The sequence below is a fragment of the Dasypus novemcinctus genome, chromosome 11, assembly GCF_030445035.2.
Source record: "Dasypus novemcinctus isolate mDasNov1 chromosome 11, mDasNov1.1.hap2, whole genome shotgun sequence".
Lineage (NCBI taxonomy): Eukaryota > Metazoa > Chordata > Mammalia > Cingulata > Dasypodidae > Dasypus > Dasypus novemcinctus.
Window position 1 is genome coordinate 58,812,095 of NC_080683.1, and position 24,823 is coordinate 58,836,917.

Consider the following 24,823-nt stretch of genomic DNA (forward strand, 5'->3'; position numbering starts at 1 on the left):
TTGGCCAGCCCAGTGATGGGACTGGTTCTGGAGCTCAGAGGAGTCCCTCATACTTCCACTGGGCTCAGACATGGGTTGGGAACTGCTTAGGGATAGCAAAGCCTCAAAAACTACAGGGGATTCCCAAAGCACTGCAGCTGGAGGTCGTCAGCTAACTGCATTCTTACTGCAGTACTCTTTTGAAGAGAAAGCTGAGTGGTGTGCCTGTGAAACGGCCACAGGGAGGATTGGTAAAACTTACCTGTGATGCTTAATGACATGTGTCGACTTGGCTAGGTTTTGGTGTCCAGATAATTGGCCAAATAACAGCCTAGTTGCTATATGCAGGTATTTTGTAGATGGGATTAGCATCTACAACCAGTTGACTTTAAGTAAAGGAGATTACTCTTGATAATGTGGCTGGGTCTCACCCAGTCAGTTGGAGGTCTTAACAGCAAGAGCTGAGGATGCCAGAAATCACAAGTTCTGCCTCAAGATTTAACATCAGCACTTACCAGGATTTCCAGCCTGTGGCTTATCTTATGGAATTTGGACTTGCCAACTCGCACAATCATGTAAGCCAATTCTTATAAAAAATCTCTTTATATGTCACTCAGAACCTTGGTTGATATATTAACTATGAGCCTCCTGCATAGATTTCCTTTCCAAGAGTCTTTGAGGTTACGTTTCACAGCTGGTTGTAACTTTACCCTTAAATTTGCACACATATCCTACTGAGTTACATTGCAATGCTTTACCTTTGTACTTGCCGTTACTTCCATCTGGAACACATTTTCCTTTCTTCACCACTTGTCAGGTTCTTACTGAACTGTCGCCCAGCTCAGAATCCAGCTCCATAAGCCCTTCTCGGAGACCATAGTTTTTTTATATAGCAAACAGTATATAATACTATATTTGTCTGTGTGTCTTTCTCCCCAGTTGGACTGTTAAAATTCATACAGTCTGGGGCCATTACCTAAATAAAAACTTCTTACTTAAATCCAGAAGGTGTCACTTGATTTCTATGCCCTCCAGAGATTTAAGTGAGCCTGGCTCAAGCCTCCCAATTGCACCATGTTGGATGAATCTGGTGTCCTCCCCAGAGCACTATGAAGTCCAGTCCTATTTTCTTTCCTGAGACTTTGTCTCTGCTCCTCCCTCTTCAGAGGCAGTTTAAGTTCCACCCCTTTACTGACCCAGAAACCCAGTCCACACCTTTCATTTTTCACAAAAAGATACCCAGGGGAAATGGATGTAACCCAAGCAATTGAGCTCCTGCTTACCACATGTGAGGTCCCAGGTTTGGTTCCCAGTTCCTCCTAAAGAAGATGAGCAAGACAATGAGTTGATGCAATGGGTGGTTGCAGTGACCTGATGCAACAAGATGATGCAAAAAGAGACACAAGGAGGCAAACATAATAGATACAACAAAGCAGGGAGAGGAGGTGTCTCAAGCGATTAGGCACCTCCCTCCTACATTGGAGATCCCAGATTCAGTTTCTGGTGCCGCCTAGAAAAACAAGGAAAATGAACAGATACAGCTAGTGCAAACAAGGGGATGGGGAGAAATAAATTTTTTTGAAAAATTCAGTCATACTTAGTATGTCATAATTATAGTTGTTTTGTTGAAGATTAGTGGGCCCCTTGGGTCTACACAGAGCACACACAGGGTCTGAACCCCACTTCCTCACAGAACCAGCCCCATACTCATCCCCTGGTCTTCAGAAACCCCAGTTTCAGTCATCACCATGGTACCTGTGGGAAGTCCAGTCCAGACCTATCCTCCTTTTCCTACTTCTTCCCTGGAGACCAGCCCCTCCTTCCCACTTGCCACCAGAATTCTAGGGAATAAAAATGCCCCCACGTAAATGAACAATTGAATGAATATTTTCCACATAACTGATCCTTAAATGTTTGTGGAAAATGTAGGAGAATGAATGAATGAATGAATGAATGAATGAATGAATGAAACCTAACTGTGTATATTTCCAAAGCAATGTGAATTCCAGGTTGAGGTGGAGTGAAGTATTCTTTGAGAATACATGAGAGTGGACACGTCAGCTTACCACATTTGGCTCCCTGTCAAACTTCCTAACCACTAGAAATAGGAAATATAGTCAATCCTCCTTATTTGTGATTCAGTTCAGGGGTCATTCACTGACGTGTACAAAGCAGAGAAAAAATTGAGCCATGCATTTTCCCAGCTGGGTTTACAGCTCCCACACTATAAACATTGTCTAACTGTTGCTCTAAAATATTCCAAAGGTATGATACTGTGTCTGGATGGGGTGAAATGGAGGCAGTCTCTAAAAAGCTGGTAAAACAAAGAACTTCCTAGGAAATCATTGTATGCAAATTTAAGGAGGAAGCAAAAGCTATAAGGTGTCTTTAAGTGGAAACACACATAAAGCAAGGTTACGTACTAACAGGTTAATAAAATGTTTGGACTAGAGGTTTTCAGGAACCTGACCCTAAGGGTAATGGTTCAGTATTCGCTAACTCAGTGCTCCCAGTGACTTCATAGAATGAGGAGAATACTCTAACATCTTATAAAGCACAATGGTTACCTGCAGGCCACAGTGCTTTCCAAAGAGTATAGACACCATCCCAAAGAAGCAAAACTGGAGGCAGGAGCCAGGGAAGATCCTTGGTAGAGAAGACCAGAGCTCTGTGCCTTTGACAATAAAGAAGTCTGAAGGAAGATAGGATTCCTGCTGCCAGGGCAGATCAGATCCCTGCTTCACTGGATCCCCACAGCCAGCTTTGGAGCAAGGCACAGAGATGGAGCTGGAGCTGCAAATCCTCATGGTCAGGACACATATGTCCCCAAGTCCAAAAAGGGTCGGCTTGCCTGTCTTCACTGGACCGCAAGGGTCTCCCTTCTCAGGGCCTCTGCTGGACAGGAGCAAGTTGTCCTCACTTCCCCATATTCAGCCTCAAAAGCATCTTCTCCAATTCATGTCCCAAATAGAAATGCCTGAAACAGCCACATCATATCATAAAAGAAGGGATGGCCAGAAAGAATAGTGTTTTATCCATACTCCCTTAATTGTGCTTTCAAATGTTATTCTTTCCCAGTCTGCTGGGTATGAATGAATCACATCCTCAGGAAGTAAAACCAGCTATAGTAAATCAGAGTTCTGGAAAGTCTTAAGTAATGAAGCTAGTTCAGTTGACTCATAGCATCAATATAGCTTTCAATTGCAACATTTAAAGCCTTGGAGTAGGCATACTGTGCAATGCACTCAAGAAGGATAATGCTGAAATCCAGATCTTAGTCCAGGCAGAAGTCAATATGGCTTAGTTTAGAGCCCTTCCTCAGTGGGAACGACACATCACCGTTCAGTTCTTATCTGAATAAATGAAACTGGGGGAGCCCTACTCAGCCTTGTCGATGTGAAACCAAAGCAGCCAAAGATTGGGCACTCAGCCTTAGGGATAGCATGGGTGATCTTACTCTTAAGCCACTTTCACTCTAAAAGAAAGATACTAGAAAACTACCAAAGAGACGTTTTGTGTCCTTACAGCATCTTTTATCAATGTGCCAGAAAAAATTAAAGAGAATTAGAACTCTGAGTCCAGAGATTACTTTGAAAGAAGGAACAACATGTTCTTTTTATGTTTGTAGTTTTTGGCCCTGTTTTCCAGCCTTGATGGAATAATTGGGCATTACTAGGGGAGGTGAGTCAAGCAGGCATCAGTTTAGGAAATTGGATATGAGTCCTGGCTCTTCTATGAAAATAAATAATGCTCCCAGAGGCAGGCATGATTTTCATGTACCTTCCAAAATTGAGATTAACTGTTAGACCAAAAATGGTGGGCAGCAAATTGGTGTGAAAGTATAATCTGGGGCAGGTCACTTAAGGCCAGTTACTTTCCTCTGATGTTTGTTTGTAAAGAGTCAAAACTTATTTAAGGGGGATCTCAGAAACCAGAACACAGGTAAGAGCTAATGGTTGTTTGCAAGTGGATGGGAGGGAATCACAGTCGTCAGCTCTTATTTGGCACAGTAAAAACTCACACCATGTTAACAAAAGAAAATTTCATTTCTTTCTGTAAGCTAAAGTGCCTCCAAGACCATAATCCCTAAAATTCCATTCTAATCCATTTGCTTTTAGTCTGATTCAAGGAGATGAATTCAAAATAAATAGTGTTGGCTTTGAGAGCCACAAAGCTTTGCACAGAAAAAAAAAGAAAGCCAGTTTGTTATTGTTAAAGGAATAATTATACACAGCTTTGGCTAAAGTTGGAGGTGGGCTAAAAGCCAAGTGGTTTAAAATATGAAAACTTCCTCTTTCAATGGGTGGGTTCATCTTAATAAGTTAATGCCTGATAAGCCTGTGCAAAGTCCAAGAATAGAGAGCTGCTCCAACTCTGGCTGAGACCAATGGTTTAAAATTTAAGAACTTCCTCTCTAGCCAGTCCTGCCCAAGATTCTGACTGGGCAAAATCTATGAACTAGGTCTGCCCTTCCCTTTAGAGACAAAACCAACACCCCTCCCTGATTTCTGGCCTTTCTCCATTTGAGCCATACATCCTAATACTCTTTTCCTGTGTGCTCTCTTGTCAGCAGACACCCCTGGCTTTCCTCAAGTCAGGTCCTACTCCCTTGCCAGCCACCACCAGCCCATTCAGCAGGTTTATGTGTGTGATGTCATCAAAATGGCAGAGTAAGACATACTGGTGAAACTTCTTCCACAGAAACAGCAAAAAAAAAGTAAATTTTTTTTTAAAAGGCAGAATCAAGTTTCTTAAAACTCTGAAAGGTGATTAAGACTAGAGAATAACTCAACAATTGCTGAACAGGAAAAAAAATATTCGTACCTAAAATGGTAGAAGCGCATTGGTATGCATTTAGTGGTCTAGGCCTCTCTGTAGTGCTTGGATCCATGCCACAGTTTGTACAACTCAGCAGTAGCATTGCAGACCAGGGGCATTTAAGTGCAGATACCTGGGACAAATTATTGGTGCACCTGAACATAAACATTGGGTGCCTTTTGTACAGTGACCCCATCTGGCTTTGTGGAAGTTAGATTCGTGGCATAGACCTGGATCCCCTAACCCAAAGGTTAATGGGGGTAGAAGAGCAATGCAGAAGGGGGTAGGCAAACTTCCGAAACACAAAATGAACCCAGTGCTGAAAGCTGGAGTGAAAAAGCAGACTGGAGTGTGAGAGAGGAGTTGAGCTGACTGCAGGGGCCAGGGAGGAAAAACTGCAATAAAATTAAAAAGTATAGGTCAGTACCCTGCAAGGAGATGCTAGAAAGAAGAAATCCTTCCTTAGAAGGGAAAGAGTTGTACCTACTGGAGAATTCTTGCAAGTTACTACACACACCTAGAGAAAGACTTAAGAAGAACCAAACTGACTGTTAACCCCAAGCTGTTCTAAAGTTTCAGTGTAAACTGAGCTAAGTGTTGAAGAAGAGCCTTTACATTTGCCAATCTAAATCAAAATCTTAGATGAGAAGAAAAGTCAGCCTTCCAGAGTTAACACATCAAAATAACCAAAGGCTCATGCTTTAACAAAAGATCAAAAAATATAACAAAAATAAATAAAAAGGAGGAAGAGATAGCACATGAACGGATCATAAAAAACTACAGAGGAAGTACAGACATCAGAACAACTAATCAAAGATGTGACATCAACTCTCCTAAATAAGTCAATGAGCTAAAGGAACACACGGACATAGAACTGAAGGAAATCAAGAAACCAATAGGCAAACAAAAGGAAGAATTAGAAATTTTAGAATGGAACCAAACAGAATTGGGGGTGATGAAAAACATGAAAATTGAAATTAAAAATATACTAGTGATGTTCCACAGCAAATATGAACAGGCAGAAGAAAAGTGTGTGAACTGATTAAAATACAGGAAAATTAAAAGTAAGTAGTTGTAGGGAAGTGGACTTCACCCAGTGGATAGGGCATCTGTCTACCACATGGGAGGTCCACGGTTCAAACCCTGGGCCTCCTTGACCTGTGTGGAGCTGGCCCACATGCAGCACTGATGCACGCAAGGAGTGCTGTGCCACGCAAGGGTGCCCCCTGCGTAGGGGAGCCCCACGCGCAAGGAGTGAGCCCCGTAAGGAGAGCCGCCCAGCGCAAAAAGAAAGTTCAGCCTGCCCAGGAATGGCACCACACACACGGAGAGCTGACGAAGCAAGATGATGCAACAAAAAGAAACAGATTCCTGTGCTGCTAACAACAACAGAAGCAGACAAAAAAAGAACACGCAACAAAAGGACACAGAGAACAGACAACTGGGGCGGGGGGGAGGGGAAGGGGAGAGAAATAAATAAATAAAATAAATTTAAAAAAAAATAAGTAGTTGTGCAGTGTAAGGATAAGACAGGGGCATAGGGATACTATTGGGTAGGGCTTTGCAGTCTTGAGGGGGGGCAAGGGTTGGAAGGACAGGTCAGATGGTCCCAGGTACTGGGGGGAGGGTTGGGGATAGCAGGTGAACACGGGAGATTGTTGGGTATGTAGTTGAAACTATAATGTTGAGAAAACTCTATAGAAAATATAATAAGGAAGGGTTACTTGTTTAAGGCATTTGACAGGAGCATCTGGCACAGGGTGTACCTGGGGCAGGTTTCTAGGGAGTGTGTGGTGCTCATCTTGTCACGGTGTGTTATATTAGTAGGTGGAGACCCATACAATGAGTGGGAAGGTGTTATACCCCCATCCTGAGGAGGCCTGATGTTCTCAAACAGAGGGGAGGTTGTCTCTCAAGAGCATAGGTGGCTGCCTGTGGGGGAGGACAGACTAGTGTGTCACGCCCTCAGCATTGTTACAAGTATCTATGAATCTTGTCCTTCAAGCAGTGAAGTTTGGTTGGCATTGTAGGCCCCGTGGGGAGGGGGAGAGAGGAATAGAATAGATGGAAGAGGGGGTAACTGGGGAGCATTGGAAGTGTTCTACATGATCATGCAATGATGGATACAGGCCATGTTAAATTTCAGCAAAAATTTATGAAAGTGTATTGTCTAAAATGTAACCCATAATGTAAACCATAAAAAAACCATGGTTAGTAGCTGTGTTTCAATATCTGTACATCAGTTGCAACATATGTAGCATCCACATGAAAAAAGATCATTGCTGGGGAAGGGTTTGATGTTAGGTATATGTGAGTTCCTTATATTCTATATGTGACTTTACTGTGACCTAAAACTTTTTTGAAGACATAATTTTTTTTTTAAAAAAAGGATGTAGACACTGAGGAAGAAATGGAAGAGAATGCCTTGCTACTATACATACAGGGCAACACCTATTACAGTGATGAAAGGCAAAATGTCAAAAAAAAATTTATGATATTTTTCATTTTTTAATACCCAATTTATTTTTTACTCTATTTTAGTTATTCTAAATTATTATGCATTTTATTTCTAATCTTTAAGCCTATTACTATTTCATTTTCCTATTAATTGAATTTGGCAATGTATTAGACTTCATTTTTGAAGAAGATATGGATCACAGAAGGGTTCAACTCTGGCAGCGGAGGAGCACTGGTGTGGGGTGTCATTAATGGGGGATGCATGAGTGGGAGGGAGTTCTCAAGGGCGTGCATATGGGTATATAGTTATGTTTGGGTATTCATTGGGTATTGACATAGTGGGTAGAGTTTTGCATGACAACTGAGGGAGTGCTGAGTTCCCATTCTGGGGATCTCTGTCACATTCCCCAATGGAGCAGCAACAATCCCCCAAGTGAAAGGGCAAAGACCAGTAAAACAGGATGGTCCAATGATGGGCCCTTGATACTGACGACTATGCTTATGAGCCTGTGTACTTAAAATTTCAACTAGGCCTAGAGCTGCAGGGTGCCTAAGAGTTACCTCCTGAAAGCCTCCATGTTGCTCAAATGTGGCCACACTCTAAGCCAAAATCAGCATGTAAATACATTACCTTCCCCCCAGCATGGGACATGACTCCTGGGGATGAGCCTCCCTGGTGCCAAGGGATTACTACGAAGCACTGGCTGGTGATGTAACTAGAAAAAGACCTTGAAAAAAGGGGAGAAATGGTAAAGATAAATGAGTTTATATGGCTAAGAAAGTTCAAAATGAGTATGGAGGTCATCAGAGGGGTCGCACTTACGCACGTATCAGCAGGATCTCAGAGACAACCAAAGTAGATACAACCCCAGGTAGTGGTGCTCCTGAGGTCTACAAAGACACTCAGGTCCTACAGTCATGACAGATAGCTCTGGAGTTCAGTGCCTTGCCAGTGGGCCCTACTTTGGAATTTGTGTTCCTGAGTGTGATGGAGTTGGACGCAGATGTGACCTCTCTCTACACATGCCTCTTCTGTCACTTTTACTGAACCTGTGGTTGGCACTGGGGTTGGTGTATGCTCAGGAGACTTGAATCTCTGGACTGTTCATGTGCCAGCTGGGCCCTGAGCCTCAGCAGAGTTGTAATACTTACTTTCTTGTTCATTGGACTTACCCAAGTCAGCTAACAAGGAGGTGAGGAAGGTCAACCACCACACCAGGGAACCAAGAGTACAACTGCAAGCAGGAGAATCCCATTCATCAGCCATGTGGGATCTAATTGCCCTCTCAATTTAGAGGTAGAGTGGACATTGCCATCCCAGGGTCCTCAGGATGGAAGAATAAAATCTGGTTTAGAGTGGACTTACTGGTATTCTACTATAGAATTAATGTGACTCTAGCAATGGAAGAAACTGTATCAGTGATGTGGAGACAGTGGCTATGGGAGTTGCTGAGGGCAGGGAGAGAGAAAAAGAAGTACGATATGGAGGCATTTTCGGGACTTGGAGTTGTCCTGAATGATATTGCAGGGACAGATGCAGGACATTATATATCCTGCCATAACCCACTGAATGAACTGGGAGAGCATGTAAACTATAATGTAAAGTATAATCCATGCTGTGTAGCATTGCTGCAAAATGTATTCATCAAATGCAACGAATGTGCACACCGATGAAAAAGGTTGTTGATGTGGGAGGAGTGCAGAGGGGTGGGAAATAGGGGTATATGGGAACGTCTTCTTTATTTTTATGTATCATTTTGTGTGGTCTATGTATCTTTTAAAAAGATAATAAAAAATATAAATAAATAAAAGACAGGACAATTAAAATGGTTTATGGGAGCAGATGTAGCTCAAGCAGTTGAGTGCCTGCTTCCCATATACGAGGACTCAGGTTTGGTCCCTGGTACCTCCTAAAAAGCAAACAACAAACAAAAAATCCAACTCGAGGGAGCTGATGTAGCTCAGTGGTTGACTGCTGGCTTCCCACATACAAGGTCCTGGATTCAACCCCCAGCACCCAGAACTCAAAAAAAAAGAAAAAAATCATTCAATCTGAAGAGCCGATAGACAAAAGAATGGGAGGAAAAAGTGAGCAGAGCCTAAGAGGCCTGTGGGAAAATTAAGCCTACCAACACATGCATTATGAGAGTTCCAGAAGAGAAGAGAAAGAAAGGGGTAGACATAATATTTGTAGAAATAATAGCTGAAAACTTCCCAAAACTGATAAAAGACATATTGAAGAAGCCCAAACAGGGTAAAAGTAAATAGACCAACTCCAAGTCATATCATAATCAAAATGTCAAACGCCAAAGATAAAGAAAGAATTCTCAAAGCAGCAAGCAAGAAACACTAATCACATACAAGAGACCCTCAAGAAGATTAAGTGCAATGTAAACCATGGAGGCAAGAAGGCAGTGGTACAACATATTTAAAGTACTGAAAGAGAAAATTGCCAGCCAAGAATTCTGTATCTGGCAAAGTTGCCTTTCAGAAATTAGGGAGAATTTAAACATTCCAGATGAACAAAAATTGAGAAAATTCATCGCCACAACACATACCCTACAAGAAGTGCTAAAGAGAGGTTTTTTTTTTCCTTTGAAAGGAAAGGATAATAGATAGTAGAAGAAATAAAGTTCTTTGGGAACAATAACTATATGGGTAAATACAAATGCCAGTATTATTGAATTCTCAGTATATAACTCTGCTTTTTATTTCTCACAAGATTTTTTTTAAAGATTTATTTTATTTATTTCTCTCCCCTCCCCCACCCTAGTTGTCTGTTCTCTGTGTCTATTTGCTGCATCTTCTTTGTCCACTTCTGTTGTTGTCAGCGACACAAGAATCTGTGTTTCTTATTGTTGGGTCATCTTGTCGTGTCAGCTCTCCGTGTGTGCGGCACCATTCCTGGGCAGGCTGCACTTTCTTTTGCGCTGGGCGGCTCTCCTTATGGGGCACACTCCTTGCGCGTGGGGCTCCCCTATGCGGGGGACATCCCTGCGTGGCACTCCTTGGGTGCATCAGCACTGTGCATGGGCCAGCTCCCCACGGGTCGAGGAGGCCCGGGGTTTGAACCGCGGACCTCCCATGTGGTAGACGGATGCCCTAACCACTGGGCCAAGTCTGCCACCCTCTCACAAGATTTAATACAACTGAATAAAATGTAATTTTATTTCTATGTTATGGGCACAAATATAGAGGCAATGTGAGAAAAAAGCAACATGAAGAAGAGGAATGGAGAGTATAAGAGCAGAACTGTGTATGCTATTGAAGTTAAGATGGTGTAATCTCAAACTAGTTTATTGTAGATTTAGGATATTAAATACAATCCCAAATTAACCATTCATGAGGTCAATATTACCCTATTACCGCTAGATAAAGATATCACAAGAAAACTACAGATCAACCTCCCTTATTAAAATAGATGCCAAAATCCCCAATAGAATATTAGTAAATCAATTCCACAGTATATTAAAAGAATTATGCATCATAACCAAGTGGGATTTATCAGGAATACAAGGGTGGCTCATCATAAGAAAAATCAATCAAGATAATACACCACATTAAGAGAATGAAGGGAGGAAAATCACATGATCTTCTCAATTGGTGCAGAAAAGGTATTTGACAAAATTTCAGCACATATTTATGATTTTAAAAAACTCCGAAAAATAAGACTAAAAGGTAATTTCATCAATATGATAAAGGGCATATATGAAAACCCACAGCTAACATCATACTCAATGGTAAAAGACTGAAAGCCTCTGCTTGAGATCAGGAACAAGACAAGGATACCCACTTTCACCACTTATATTCAACATTGAACTAGAAGTACTTGCCAGAGCAGTTAGGCAAGAAAAAGAAACAAAGGCATCCAAATTGGAAAGAAGTAAAACTATCTCTATTCACAGATGACATGATCCTTTATATATAATAGAAAATCCCTAAGAAGCACAAGAAAATGACTAGAACTAACAAATCCAACAAAGTTGCAGCCTACAAGATTAGCACATAAAAATCCGTTGTGTTTTCCATTCTGAAATGGAAATTAAGAAAAATAATTCCACTCACAATAGTTCCTAAAATAATTAAATACCTAGGAATAAATTTAAACAAGGATGTGAAGATATATTGAAAACTACAAAACACAGCTAAAAGAAATTATAGAAGATCTAAGTAAATGGCAAGACAGCTTGTGTTCATGGATGGAAGACAATATTATTATATTGGCAATACTACTCAAAGTGATCTATGGATTCAATGCAATACCTATCAAAATCTCAGGAGCCTTTTTTGCAGAAATGGAAAAGCTGATCTCCAAATTCATATGGAATGACAAAGGGCCCTAAATAGCCAAATCAATATTGCAAAGAATAACAAAGTTGGATGTATCACATTTCCCAATTTCAAAACTTAATACAAAGCCACAGTAATCAAAAGAGTGTGGTACAAGCATAAAGGAGACATATAGACCAATGGATAGAATTGAGAGTTCAGAAATATACCCAAATATCCATGGTCAACTGGTTTTTTACAAGGTGCCATACATTATTTGGGAAAAGAATGGTTTCTTCAGCAAATCATGCTGGGAAAACTGAATATCCAATTGCAAAAGAATGAAATCGGATATTTACCTCACACCACATACAAAAATTAATTCTAAGCTGATTGAAGACCTAAAACTAAGAGATAAAACTCCTGGAAGAAAACATAGGGGGAACCTTCATAACCTTGGATTTAGTAGTGATTTCTTAGATACCATACCAACAGCATGAGCAAGAAAATTAAAAATAGATAAATGATAAATGGGACCTCAATAAAACTTAAAACTTCTTTATGTCAGAGGACTCTATCAAGAAAGTGACAAGGCAACCTAAAGAATTTGAGAAAATATTTGTGAACCATGTATTTGATAATGATTTAATATCCACACTATATAAAGAACAACTACAACTCAACAACAAAAAGATGAACAACCCAAAAGGCCTTGAATAGACATTTCTTCAAAAAAGATATACAAATGGCCATAGGCACATCAAAAGATGTTCAACACCATGGGTCATCAGGGAAATGAAAATCAAAACCAAAATGAGATATCTATTCACACCCACCAGGATTGCTGTAATTAAAAAAAAAAAATTGGTGTTGATGAGGATACAGAGAAATGGAAATTGCAATGCTAAAGCTGTGCAGCCACCATAGAAATCAGTTTGGTGGTTCCTCAAGAAATTGAAAACAGAATTACCATATGACCAAAAACTTCTACTCTTGACATTTATCCAAAAGAACTGAAAGCAGAAACTTGAACAAATATCATGTACCAAATTTTTCACAATAGTTCAAAGGTAGAAGCAACCCAAATGTGCAGTGCTGATGCATGCAAGGAGTGCCCTGCCACGCAGGGGTGTCCCCTGCAGAGGGGAGCACCACGCGCAAGGAGTGCACCCGTAAGGAGAGCCTCCCAGCGCGAAAGAAAGTGCAGTCTGCCCAAGAATGGCACCGCACACACGGAGAGGTGACACAACAAGATGGCGTAACAAAAAGAAACACAGATTCCTGGTGCCACTGATAAGGATAGAAGGGGTCACAGAAGAACACAGCAAAGAGACACAGAAAGCAGACAACTGGGGGGACTGGGGGAAAGGAAGAGAAAAGAACGAAAGGAAAGAAAGGAAAGAAAGGGAAGAAAGAAGGAAAGGAAGAAAGGAAGAACGGAAGAAAGAAAGAGAAAGAAAGCAAGAAAGAAAGAAATCTTTTTTTAAAAAGATGAGCAGATAAACAAAAGGTATAATATACACACAATGGAATATTATTCAACCATAAAAAGGAATGAAGTTCTGATACATGTGACAACATCAATGAATCTTGAAGATATGATACTGAGTGAAATAAGCCATACATAAAAGGACAAATATTGTATGATTTTGCTTATATGAAATGCCTAGACGAAGCAAATTTCATAGAGAGACAATAGCTTATAGGTTACCAGGGTGGGGGATTAGGGCATAGGGAAAAGGTAGTCATGCTTGAAGGAAGCAGAATTTCTGTCTGATAGGATAAAAGTTGGGGTAATAGATATTGATGATGGTATCACAACAGTAAATGTAATGAAAACTGCTGAATTGTACACTTGAAGGCGGTGAAAATGGGAACTCTCGAGTTATATATATGTTGCTGCAATAAAAAGTTAAAAAACAAAACGAAACAATGCACCTCACAGCTGACAGAGAACATCTCTGAGGGGAGGAGAGCAGCCACCCCTACCTCGGGCCTCAGCTCAAATCTTGGTGAGCCATGCTGGGCTGGAGAGCAGCGGCCATTCACAGTCGGGGCAGAGCTGTGCAGTGCACAAGCTAGTATAGATACACGTCCCATGGCCCTGTCCTCCCTCTCCTCCCCCACCCCATCACAACCTGATATGGGAACCACCTCAAGCCCTATGAGAGATCATCTGGGACTGTGTCACTGCAAAGTGTCTCAGGTGGCAATTTCCTAATCTCATCTCTGATGGAATGCTAACCAAGGGGGCTTAGAGGAAAGCCTTAACTAGGGCCCTCTCTGCTCAGACCTTGTTTCTTGGTTTTTTTTTTATTTTTTTTTTGTCTATGATTTTAAAGTGACACACATTTATCATAGAAAATATGAAGGCATATTCTAACTTTTTCTTTCCTTCCTATCTTTTTGTTGTTACAAATTTGGAAACAAAACTGAATAGAACGGAGCAGGTATAGCTCAGTGGCTGCTTCCCATGTATGAGGTCCTGGTTCAATCTCTGGGACCTCCTAAAAGCAAAGACAAACAAACAAACAAAACTAAATAGAAATGTTGGGCTTTGTGGTGAATTGTATCATACTTTTTTTTTTTTTTTAAATCATATTTATTTTTTACCATGCTTTTACTACAAGTGGTTTTGAGACGTTCATTTATCCATTTCCCACTGTTGCCTGTGGTTTTGGTTGTTAGCCACTGTGGAGCAAGGCCAAACTGTGCAGACAAACAAACTGGGCCTGTTCCTTCTCTACCCCTAGATAGAGTTCAACATGTTCTTTCCTGGGAGGTGACTGAATCTTGCAGTCAAGTAGGAAGGTGTTGCTTGCCCTGACAGGCCGCGGGGGAGGCAGGCCTTCTGAGAGCTCCTGCCAACCCCTCCGGCTCCCTCCTCCCTGCTTCTGTGCTCAGGAGGCTGGAGGATGGGCCACAGGAAAGGGTGCCTTGCCTTCCAGCTGCCATTGGGTTTGGCGAATGTGAGGCTGACAGATCAGAAGGAGGGAGGAGGAGGAAATGGAGGCATTTATTCCCCTGGCTTCATTCTGGCAGGATGCCTCCACCAAAGGACACAGCGCCCCTCATGACTCTTTTCTCTGTAACCTCTCTCTCTCCAACCCCTCCAGGCCTAGGCTGTTTCTAGCCCCCTACTACATGATCTCCACCCAAACCCTTGCACCACTTTGTCTCTTGATTAAACCCTCCTTAAATTATCCCTTCCTGTTTCCTTCTGGACCCTGACTGATAGAGCTGGGATGTGCCAATGCCCCTTTAATGAGAGCAGGAGTCTGTGGCACACCTATAAGGAGGACCAGCTCCTGGTTTCACAGGCACATTTTGCTTTTTCAGGCCCTTTGAATCCCTACCATGGAAGATTAGGGAGCAAATAGGCAATACAAGTCATAGAGTTGAGGGAAACCCCGCAGGGACCCCTCTGTGTTCTTGCCGGAAGCAGATGAATTAGAGTCCACACAGGGGTGGTCCTGAGATAAAGCAGGTTTATTAACACCAGTGGAAAGAGGGAGGCAGGACTGTCTCAAATCTACCTTCCCTTGAACCATGAATTAAAACAGGGGAGAGTAGAATAGTTAGCATCACAATGGCAAGTATGCACAAGGGGTGAGCCTAGTTTTGAAATAACCACAAGCAAAGGTAAGGGCAGTTTAGCAAATTTTAGTAATTTCAAGTATTAACTTTTGGCTACTTTTAATATACTGGAAAAATAAGAAAAAACATTTATATAGAGTTTCAGTAATCATAATTATTCAACAATTCTTAACTCTCAGAGATAATCTTAGGCTTCATTTTCGCTTCAAAAGAAATGGGGGGGGGGGGGGTGGAAACAGATGAGGCTCAACCAATTGGGCTCCCGTCTACCACATAGGAGGTACAAGGTTCAATGCCCAGGGCTTCCTGGTGAGGGCAAACTGGCCCATGCGGCAAGCTGGCCCACGCAGAGTGCCAGGCCACACAGGAATGCTGCCCCGCACAGGAGTGATGCCCTGCATGAGAATGCTGCCCAGCTCGGGAAAGCCGCCCACGCAGGAGTGCCGGCCAATGCAGAGAGCTGGCACAGCAAGATGACGCAGCAAGAGACGCAGAGGAGAGAAAATAAGAAGACATAGCAGAGCAGGGAGTTGGGGTGGCTCAAGAGAGTAATCACCTCTCTCCCACTCTGGAAGTTCCCAGGATCGGTTCCCGGAGTCGCCTAATGAGAACACAAGCAGATACAGAAAAACACACAGTGAATGGACACAGAGAACTGACAACAGAGGGAATGGGGTAGGGGGTGATAAATTTTTTTTAATCCTTAAAAAAAAAAAAAACTGGGCACTTTTGTTTATCAACTAAGGTGACTAGAACTATTTTAATGTTACCTTATGGAGCACAAGACTGCCTCAGTCAGACCTTGGTGTTCACAGAAACCGAGGAGGGGCTGGATTTAAATTACTATGGCTCAGATTGTGTCAGCCCATGATGTGGGCTGGATAGATGGAGCAACCCGTATACTTTACAAGCACACAAGAAGAAAGATTAATCCTAAATGGGTGACTTAGGGAACTCCAAAGAAGAGAGATCCCTGGGGCCACATCTCTGAGAATGGAGAGGACATCAATGGAGTGGACAGCCCTTGCCTGGATGGGAGGACTCCCTGTCTACATCAGACAAGAAGGCTTTCCTGGCTTCAAAACAACTCATGTCAGGGGACAGTAGATGAGGTCCAGCATCTCACTCATTCACTCAATATTTATTGAGCACTTCTATGTACCTGGTCCTGTTTTAAATGACCATCTCACTTCTTCCCAGCATACCCCTTCATTTTTGTACTCGCTGGTCAGGAAACTAAAGTCAAGTCTCATGCATACACACATACAACACACTTCTTACCTGCAATTTCACAGTAAGACTTTGGCTTCTCACCTTCAGAGCCACATCCTGAATCTTTCATCGCCTTAGTTCTTCCTCTTCTTAAGACTTATATAAGACATCCCAGTATCCCACTCCCTGGTAAGCCCTTAACTTTCAGCTTTCTCATCTCATTTTCATAGGGTCCTCCTTTCCACTTCATAGAGAGACCTAGGACTTTAACCGTCCATTTCCTTCTATCCACCTTTCCCATTGTGGCTTGCCTTCCTTCCTTCCGATGGCCACAAGTTTCTTAACTGGTCTCCCTGCTTTCAGGTTCTCCACCATTCAAGTTATTCTCCATCCTACCATCAGGGGAAGTGGTTCATGCCTTACCCCCAAATCCTTGGCAGTGCATCACAATCCTGAGCTATTTAACATGATCTCTTAGGCCTCAGAAAATTTGGCCCATGCTGTATTTTGGCCCAGGTCAGATGTTCTCTGGCCCAGAATGTCCTTTCCTCTCCCTGTCCTTGTGGAGTTCCTATTTAAAACCAGGATTCCAGTCTCTCAATATCTCCTCTGAGAAAAGCTCCCTCTCCTAGATTCCCAAGAACCTCTTACCTAACTTTTCACACTACCTCTCACTTTGTCTGTCTAATGGACCAGAAACAACTTCTCCTGCCCCATGTGAAAGCCAGGACCCAGGGCAGGGTCAGGCATGGAGTAGGTGCTCAGCCTTGACTCCTCCCGACAGACGACCAATTCTTTGGTGCTGGGCATTCTGTCCCCTTCTGTCTCTTCAATATATTTGTGGTGAGATTGAGAACATTTCACTCCTCAGAAATATTCTTGAAGAAAGCTTTTGAGAAAGGCATGGGACCTCTCGTACATGTTCAAGTCACAAAGGAGTTTCTAGAAGGACTGAATTCTAAGCACCTTCACTGACGAATATAGTAGCCATTAGCCACATGTGGCTATTGGGCACTAGAAACAGGCCTAGTCCAAAGTGAGATGTGCTGTAAGTGTAAAATGCTCACCAGATTTCAAAGACTAAGTACAATGAAAAGAATGTAAAATACTCCATTAATAATTTCCAAATTGATTACAAGTTGAAACGATGTTTTGGACCCATGGGATTAAATAAAATATATTACTAAATTAATTTTACAGGCTTCTTTTTACTTTTGAAAATCAACTAAAAATTGGAAATGGCATGGTTCATTCGGTACTTCTATTGGATGTCACTGTGACAAGCTGGAAAACTCTTCCTTTTGCTAATAACTGATTTGTTTGCATCTTCATGTTTGGGGAGAGAAGTTGGAATTTTTGTTCTGCAAAACAAAAGACAAGTAAGAAGCCCCATGTGGTTGGGGCCATGTGGGGGAAGTCCACAAGTGAAAAAAAAAAAAGACCATCCTGGTTAATGAGGCTGAGGAAGGACTTGGGAGAAAAGAATTTTGAGTGGAGGTTTCAGTTTCTGTTGTATGGTGAGCCTTTCCTTGCAGATCACCTGCATTATCTAACACAGCTTTTGTGGGCTTTGAGTCTCCCAGGAATAATCAAGAAAGATATTGGGTTCTGCCTCAGGCCTGCTCAGGTTGACCTGGCACATTCCCAGGGGGCAGAGGACAAGTGACACCCCTTCCACTTCCCCCTCCCCAGGACTCACTGCGGGGAGGGGGCAAGGCCTGGCTCGCAGGTTTAAATATTCCAGCAAAGGATCAAACTTGATTGTAAGTAAAGCGGTTTTCTGGCTCACAGATAACCTCTCCTATACCTCATCAGATGAGTCACAGCTCGAGATCAAGTCAGGTGCACAAATAAAAATCTGGTTTCTGAAGGTGCTAAGCTGAAGAATAGACCTGAACCGCAGCAACTCTACCCTTCTGACACTCCCTTGACTCATGCAAGCTGGCATTCCCTTGTCATATCGCTAAATGACCCTTTAATTTAGAGCTACTGAGTGAATTTTATTTCATCTGAGCTACTAACATTGAATGTCTGAAAATACCCCAGCTTATCCCAGGATACAAGCAGCCCAGCTGAGGAGATTAGAGGGCCCTGCTGCAGGGCTCAGGCAAGGGAATTTCACTTAAATCTCTACAGCTGTTCAGCCTGTCAGCATTTAACGTGCTACTCAAGTCTGAGGGGAACCTAGAGAAATGGCAGGCATGATAAATTAATCTAATAGAGGCAGATCACACTCTGGGGACCATATAACATTATGTTGACAAACCAACATTGCAGCAGCTGCAAATAAAACAAGGAATAAAGCTTTTGTGGTGACTCTAGACAAGGTCTAAATTTGTTGCTTCTGAAGTGAAATTGGTCATACCCAAAATGCTGACAACAGAGAATGAGGTAAAGTTGTATTTCCATATTCATCATTCAATGGATTCTACAAGAACCCAGAAACATTCTGAAATAACAACAGAACATCTTGAGAATTTAAAATAAAAAAGCACTTTTTCTGTTACCATATCAGGAAAGGTCTACTTATTACATAGCATTAAATATATATATATATATATATATATCATAGCATTAAATATATATATATATATATATATATATATATATATATCGAAGCACACAGTGCAGCCCCCTTAGTCCAACCCACACAGTCCATGTCTGAGCGAGTCATGGGCAACGGCGAGGGCCACAGTGAGGATTTAGAGAGGAGTGGCACTACGAGCTGGAAGCTCTGCAGTGCATCTACCACGACTCTTTTACAGATGGATTCCACAGTGATAGTAGACCTACCCTTCTCACTACCAGCCTTCAGAACTATAAATGGACTACCCTGAGTCCACATTCTCTGTCAATGGAGCTTGCCTTGATGAGGTCCTGCTAAGCACCATTTGACAATACAGCCAATTTCATAATGTCTGTACCATGTAAGGCTGGAGAAAATGACAAAACTATCCATAAATGCTCAAGTTTACACAGAGAAAAAAAATTTCCTGTATTATCCCAGAAAAAAAAAATTGAGAAAAAAAAAGGTGTCTCAGACATTTTGATTCTATATTCTTTCTTTTCTTTTTTTTTTCTCTTGAGGTACCAAGGCCAGGGATTGAACTCTGGACATGGTTTGCAACAAGCCGGCACTTAACCACTGAGCCACATCAGCTTCCTGAGTTTTCTTTCATTTGTTTGACCTTTTGCTTTTAGGAGGTATGGGGAACCAAACCTGGGCCCTCCCGTGTGGGAAGCAAGCACTCAACTGCTTGAGCCGTATCTACTCGCCTGTCTCAGACAATTAAAAAATATTAGTGTCATAAGTAGAGGAAAACCTTGATGCAGTGCTGATCATCACTCAAGTGTCAACAGTGCAAGAAAAATGAAATGAAATAGTAGAATAAATAAAGCTACAAAAAAGGAAGAAAAGAAGCAAAAAGGAAGAAAAGAAGAAGCCAAAATGCAATTATTCCATGGCACTCCTGTTACAATTGAGAATTTCTTAAATTTGGTTTGGAACTCTAGGATATTAGAAAGAAACAAATTAAGAAAGAAGAGCAAGTAGGAAAAAAATAAAATAGTGGGAAAAAATAGCTATTTGAAGCAGAAAATACTTTTTTTTCTTTTTTTTAGGACTTTATAATTTTGTTTTCCATAGATAATATACATGTTTCTTATTCTCCATTTCTCCTTCTTTGTGTTCCTATCATTTTTTTCTCTATTTTTTTTAAATGTTACATTCAAAAAATGTAAGAGGTCCCCATATACCTCCCCACCCACACACCCCATTCCTCCCACATCAATAACCTCTCTCATCATCGTGGCATATTCACTGCATTTGGTGAATACATTTTTTTTAAGATTTATTTTTTATTTATTTCTCTCCTCCCCACCTCCCCTTCTCTGTTCTGTGTCCATTTGCTGTGTATTCTTCTGTGACTACTTCTATCCTTATCAGCGGCACCTGGAATCTGTGTTTCTTTTTGTTGCGTCATCTTGTGTCAGCTTTCCGTGTGTGCGGCACCATTCTTGGGCAGGCTGTACTTTCTTTCATGCTGGGCAGCTCTCCTTACGGGGTGCACTCCTTGCACGTGGGGCTTCCTTGAGCGTGGGACTCCCCTATGCAGGGGACACCCTTGCATGGCACAGCACTCCTTGCATGCATCAGCACTGCATGTGGGCCAGCTCCAAATGGGTCAAGGAGGCCCAGGGTTTGAACCCGCAGACCTCCCATGCGGTAGACGGACACCCTATCCATTGGGCCAAGTCCGCTTCCCGTGGTGAATACATTTCGGAGCACTGCTGCTCCACATGGATAATAGTTTACATTGTAATTTATACTCTCCCCCAGTCCACCCAGTGGGCCGTGGCAGGACATACATAGTCCAGCATCTGCCCCTGCAGTACCACCCAGGACAACTCCAAGTGATGAAAATGCCCCCGACATCATATCTCTTCTTCCCTCTCCCTACCCTCAGCAGCTACCATGGCCACTTTCTCCACATCATTGCTACAATTACTAATCACAATAGTTCCATAGTAGAATATCAGTAAATCCACTCTAATCCATACTCTATTCCTCCAGCCTGTGGACCCCGGGATGGTTATGTCCACTCCTCCTCTATATCAAGAGGGGACTTAGATTCTGCATGGATGATGGATGCAATTTCTGAAGGAAGTTTCTGACACTACTTGTTAAAAGATTCATGCATTTGGGAAGTGAATATGGCTCAAGCAATTGGGTTTCCACCTACCACAAGGAAGGTCCCAGGTTTGGTTCCCAGTGCCTCCTAGAGAAGTCGAGCTGGCACAGCAGATAGGCACAGTGAGCTGATGCAACAAAAGAGACATAAAGAGGAAAGACAATGAGAGAAAAAACAAACCAGGGAGCTGAGGTGGCTCAGGTGACTGAGCGCCTCTGTTCCACATGGGAGGTCCCAGGTTTGGTTCCCAATGCCTCCCAAAGAGAAGATGAGCAGACACAGAAAGCACACAGAAAATGGACACAAAGAGCAGACAGTGACTGCAAACAATGGGGGGTGGTAAATAAATAAAATAAATCTTTAAAATAAAAGATTCATCCACTTGATCTTTCCATAGAACATCACATTGAACCACTATGCCAATGCCATCAAACAGGTAAGGAATGTTAAATACACTAGAGGCATTGGTAAGACTCATGCATTTCAAAAGGTGAGTATTAAACCCTATGAAGAATCAGGGGCCCACCAGATCAGGGAAGTTACTAAAGGTCCAGTGATCTTGGACATACTAGTACAGCTAGTATATATTATTGCATCATATACCTCCCACCACTCTAAAAGAAGCTCTCCAGGTAGGCCTCTTTATATTCTGTGATAGCATATTTTCTACTTGAGAATAATTCACCACCCATTTGGCAGGTGACATGAAAGACTGCCAACAAACAGGTTCTGGAGACCCTATGATATTGGAGGTATCTGTGCTGGGAGAAGATGCCACGTGGAGTTTATTTAATGACAATCCTCCAACAAAAGAATCACTTCGTGGCTCCTAGGTTCTGGAGCAAATCCATGCTATCTGCATAAGTAAGTATTCATCATTTGGAAAATAGCTCCTGGCATGACCCTGGGCTCTGGTAGGGACAGAACTCCTGCCCTTGGAACACCAAATGGCCATCCAGTCAGAACTGCTCATCGAAATCTGTGTTCTATCAGACCCATTGTGTCAAAAAGTTGTGTGGGTCCAAGAGCAGCCCATTGGAAGATGGAAGTGATACTTCTGAGACTGGGTGTTAGCAGCGAAAGAAGGCACAAGTAAGTTATAGGCACGAATAGCGTAGATCCCCATGCTATCTTCACAGCTTCTCCCTCAACTCACACTTATGGCCATAATGTAGTCTTGTCTCTTAAGACTAGCAGACAGAGGAAAAAAGAAATACAATCTTGATTCATGCATGAGTTGGGTTGGTATGTAGGTGCAAGCTGAAAATGGTCTGCTGCTTCAATATAACCCACTTTGGGATAGCCATGAAAGGCAGCAGTGAGAGGAAATCTCTTTATGGACAGACTTTTGAGTTGTACTCCGGGTCATCCATTTTATATGGAAATAGAAGTGGTTCAAGGTACAAACATATACGGGTTTATGTGCAGTAGAAAATGACCTGATAACTTGGTCAAGGACCTAGGAGAAATTTTGGGAGACTGGATAAAAAAGAGACCTTGGGAAGAGACATGTGGTTGAACCTGTAGAATACAGGCAAAGTATTCTAAACAACCAACTAGAAAGAATGACATCAGTGTGACACAATGGATTTGTGAATAAAGTAGCTATAGTGACAGGGAAAGAAGCTACACATGGGTCCAACAACGTGGACTCCCACTCTCCAAGGCTGATCTAGACATCAATGCTGCTGAATGTCCAACATGCCAGCAACAAAGATCAATGCTGAGCCCCCGGTATGGCATTATCCTTTGAGGAGACCAACAAGCCACTTGGAGGTAAGTTCACTTTATTCAACTCCTTCAGTTCTTGAAAGAGCATCAATTCATCCTGACTACTAACTTTCCCATTTAAAAGTTTCTTAAAGAAAGCAGACCAACTAGAATCTGGAGGAGCTATTTCCAGAACATATTATACAAAGATAGTGGATTCTAGTGATTCAAAAGGTGGATTGTAATGGATGCTGTGATGTGCTGCCCAGATTTCCCCACTTTATTATTGAGGCATTCATTCCTCCCAGCTGATGAGTGTTGGTGACTGATAACTCTCAGCTGAGTTCTTCCTTAGGCATTGCCCCAGATAGAAAGGAAAACCAAAGAAAGCCTCGTCCAAAGTCACACCATATCCTGAAAGCCAGCTCATACCCAGTGACTGTTCAATTTTGAAGAGTAGTCTTTTTTTTTTTAAGATTTATTTTATTTATTTCTCTCCCCTCCACCCCCACCCCCAACCCCAGTTGTCTGTTCTCTGTGTCCATTTGCTGTGTGTTCTTTGTCCGCCTCTGTTGTTGTCAGTGGCACGGGAATCTGTGTCTCTTTTTTATTATGTCATCTTGCTGTGTCAACTCTCTGTGTGTGCAGCGCCATTCTTGGCCAGGCTGAAATTTCTTTCATGCCGGGGGCTCTCCTTACGGGACGCACTCCTTGTGCGTGGGGCTCCCCTCCGCAGCACAGCACTCCTTGCGTGCATCAGGACTGCGCATGGGCCAGTTCCACATGGGTCAAGGAGGCCCAGGGTTTGAACCGCGGACCTCCCATGTGGTAGACGGATGCCCTATCCACTGGGCCAAGTCCACTTCCCAATTTTGAAGAGTAATCTTAATGCAAGGAAGAACAATTCTTAAGGGCAGCTCTAGAGTTCCCCTTTGGAATTGGCTTAGTCTTCTATTTAACTCATCTCTCTTCACAATCCTACTCCCTTCACTCCCCCAGAGGTGTTGATTGGAGGATACTCTCCAATAAAGCTCCTGCATAGAAATTATCTTATCTTAGAGTGTGCTTCCTGGGAAATCCAACCTAAAATAGCAGGTCTAAACATGGCATTCCTCTTGTTGTAGGAATTGGTTTGGAAATGGACACCTGACCCAATTCAGTTTAATATGATGTCAGGTTCTGGGATATTTTGGGAGATTTTTCTGGCACTAGAGAGAACCATACAAAGAAATGATATTTTATTCTCTCTCCTAGACTAAACGTGAAAAAGGACTCTTGTCACTCCAACTGCTATGACAGGTATATTTTTACCCCAAGAACAATCAGTCCTTAGAATAAAGTTTATGCTGTGATGAGTAGAATGTTTAGATGGAAAGAATCTGAATTCTTAATGACAGCACTGAGTCATAAGATCGACTCATTCTGAAGGCCACCCCCTTTTTTAGATGTCTTATTATATGAGTCAAGAAACATCTTTATTATTTAAGGCAATTTGAGGGTTTCTTTTTGTTTGTTTCTGCTACAAAATATCCTAGCTAATTTGCATATCACTAACTCTCCCTTTCTTTATTGCTTCTGGAGGAGATATTCCTAAACATTGAAGAGAGCTTAGAAATTCACAACCTACACAACTGGCAATAAAGAAATTGAACTGTGACTAAGTGCAAATGGTTGATTGTAAGTTTCCTTTACTTTTCTTATTCCCTCACTTCCTCTCCCCTTCCTTCCTTCCTCCCTCCCTTTCTTTTCTTTCTTTCTTTTTTAGGGTACTGATGATGAATTTTTAAAAATGGAAGAAAATAGGAGACCTAGTTGAAAATACATATATTTAATGTACAAAAAAAATTAAAACAATTGAGCTATGTGCAACTGCATTGAGAAAAGTTACCTTAAATTCTCTTTTTAAGATAAAAATACAATCTAGACCATGATCTGAAATTAGATATATAATTGAAACTTTCGAAATTCCCTGTAATAGACAGGGGAAGACAGACACCTGGTAATTGCAGAGAGTATTTATAGCCTATGGAGAGGGAAGAGAGATTTTTGCAAAACTACTAAAGAAGGAAAATGGCTATAAAACAGATACA

The 24,823-nt window shown here is 42.0% G+C and overlaps 1 long non-coding RNA gene across 1 annotated transcript; it reads left to right on the plus strand.

The window, feature by feature from the left end:
- The first annotated feature begins 22,662 nt into the window (after nucleotides 1–22,662).
- Nucleotides 22,663–24,398, plus strand: LOC131280412 (uncharacterized). The gene is made up of 3 exons (XR_009187981.1): nucleotides 22,663–22,799; nucleotides 23,988–24,032; nucleotides 24,315–24,398. It is a non-coding gene; the product is annotated as an uncharacterized lncRNA (long non-coding RNA).
- Nucleotides 24,399–24,823: the final 425 nt, after the last annotated feature.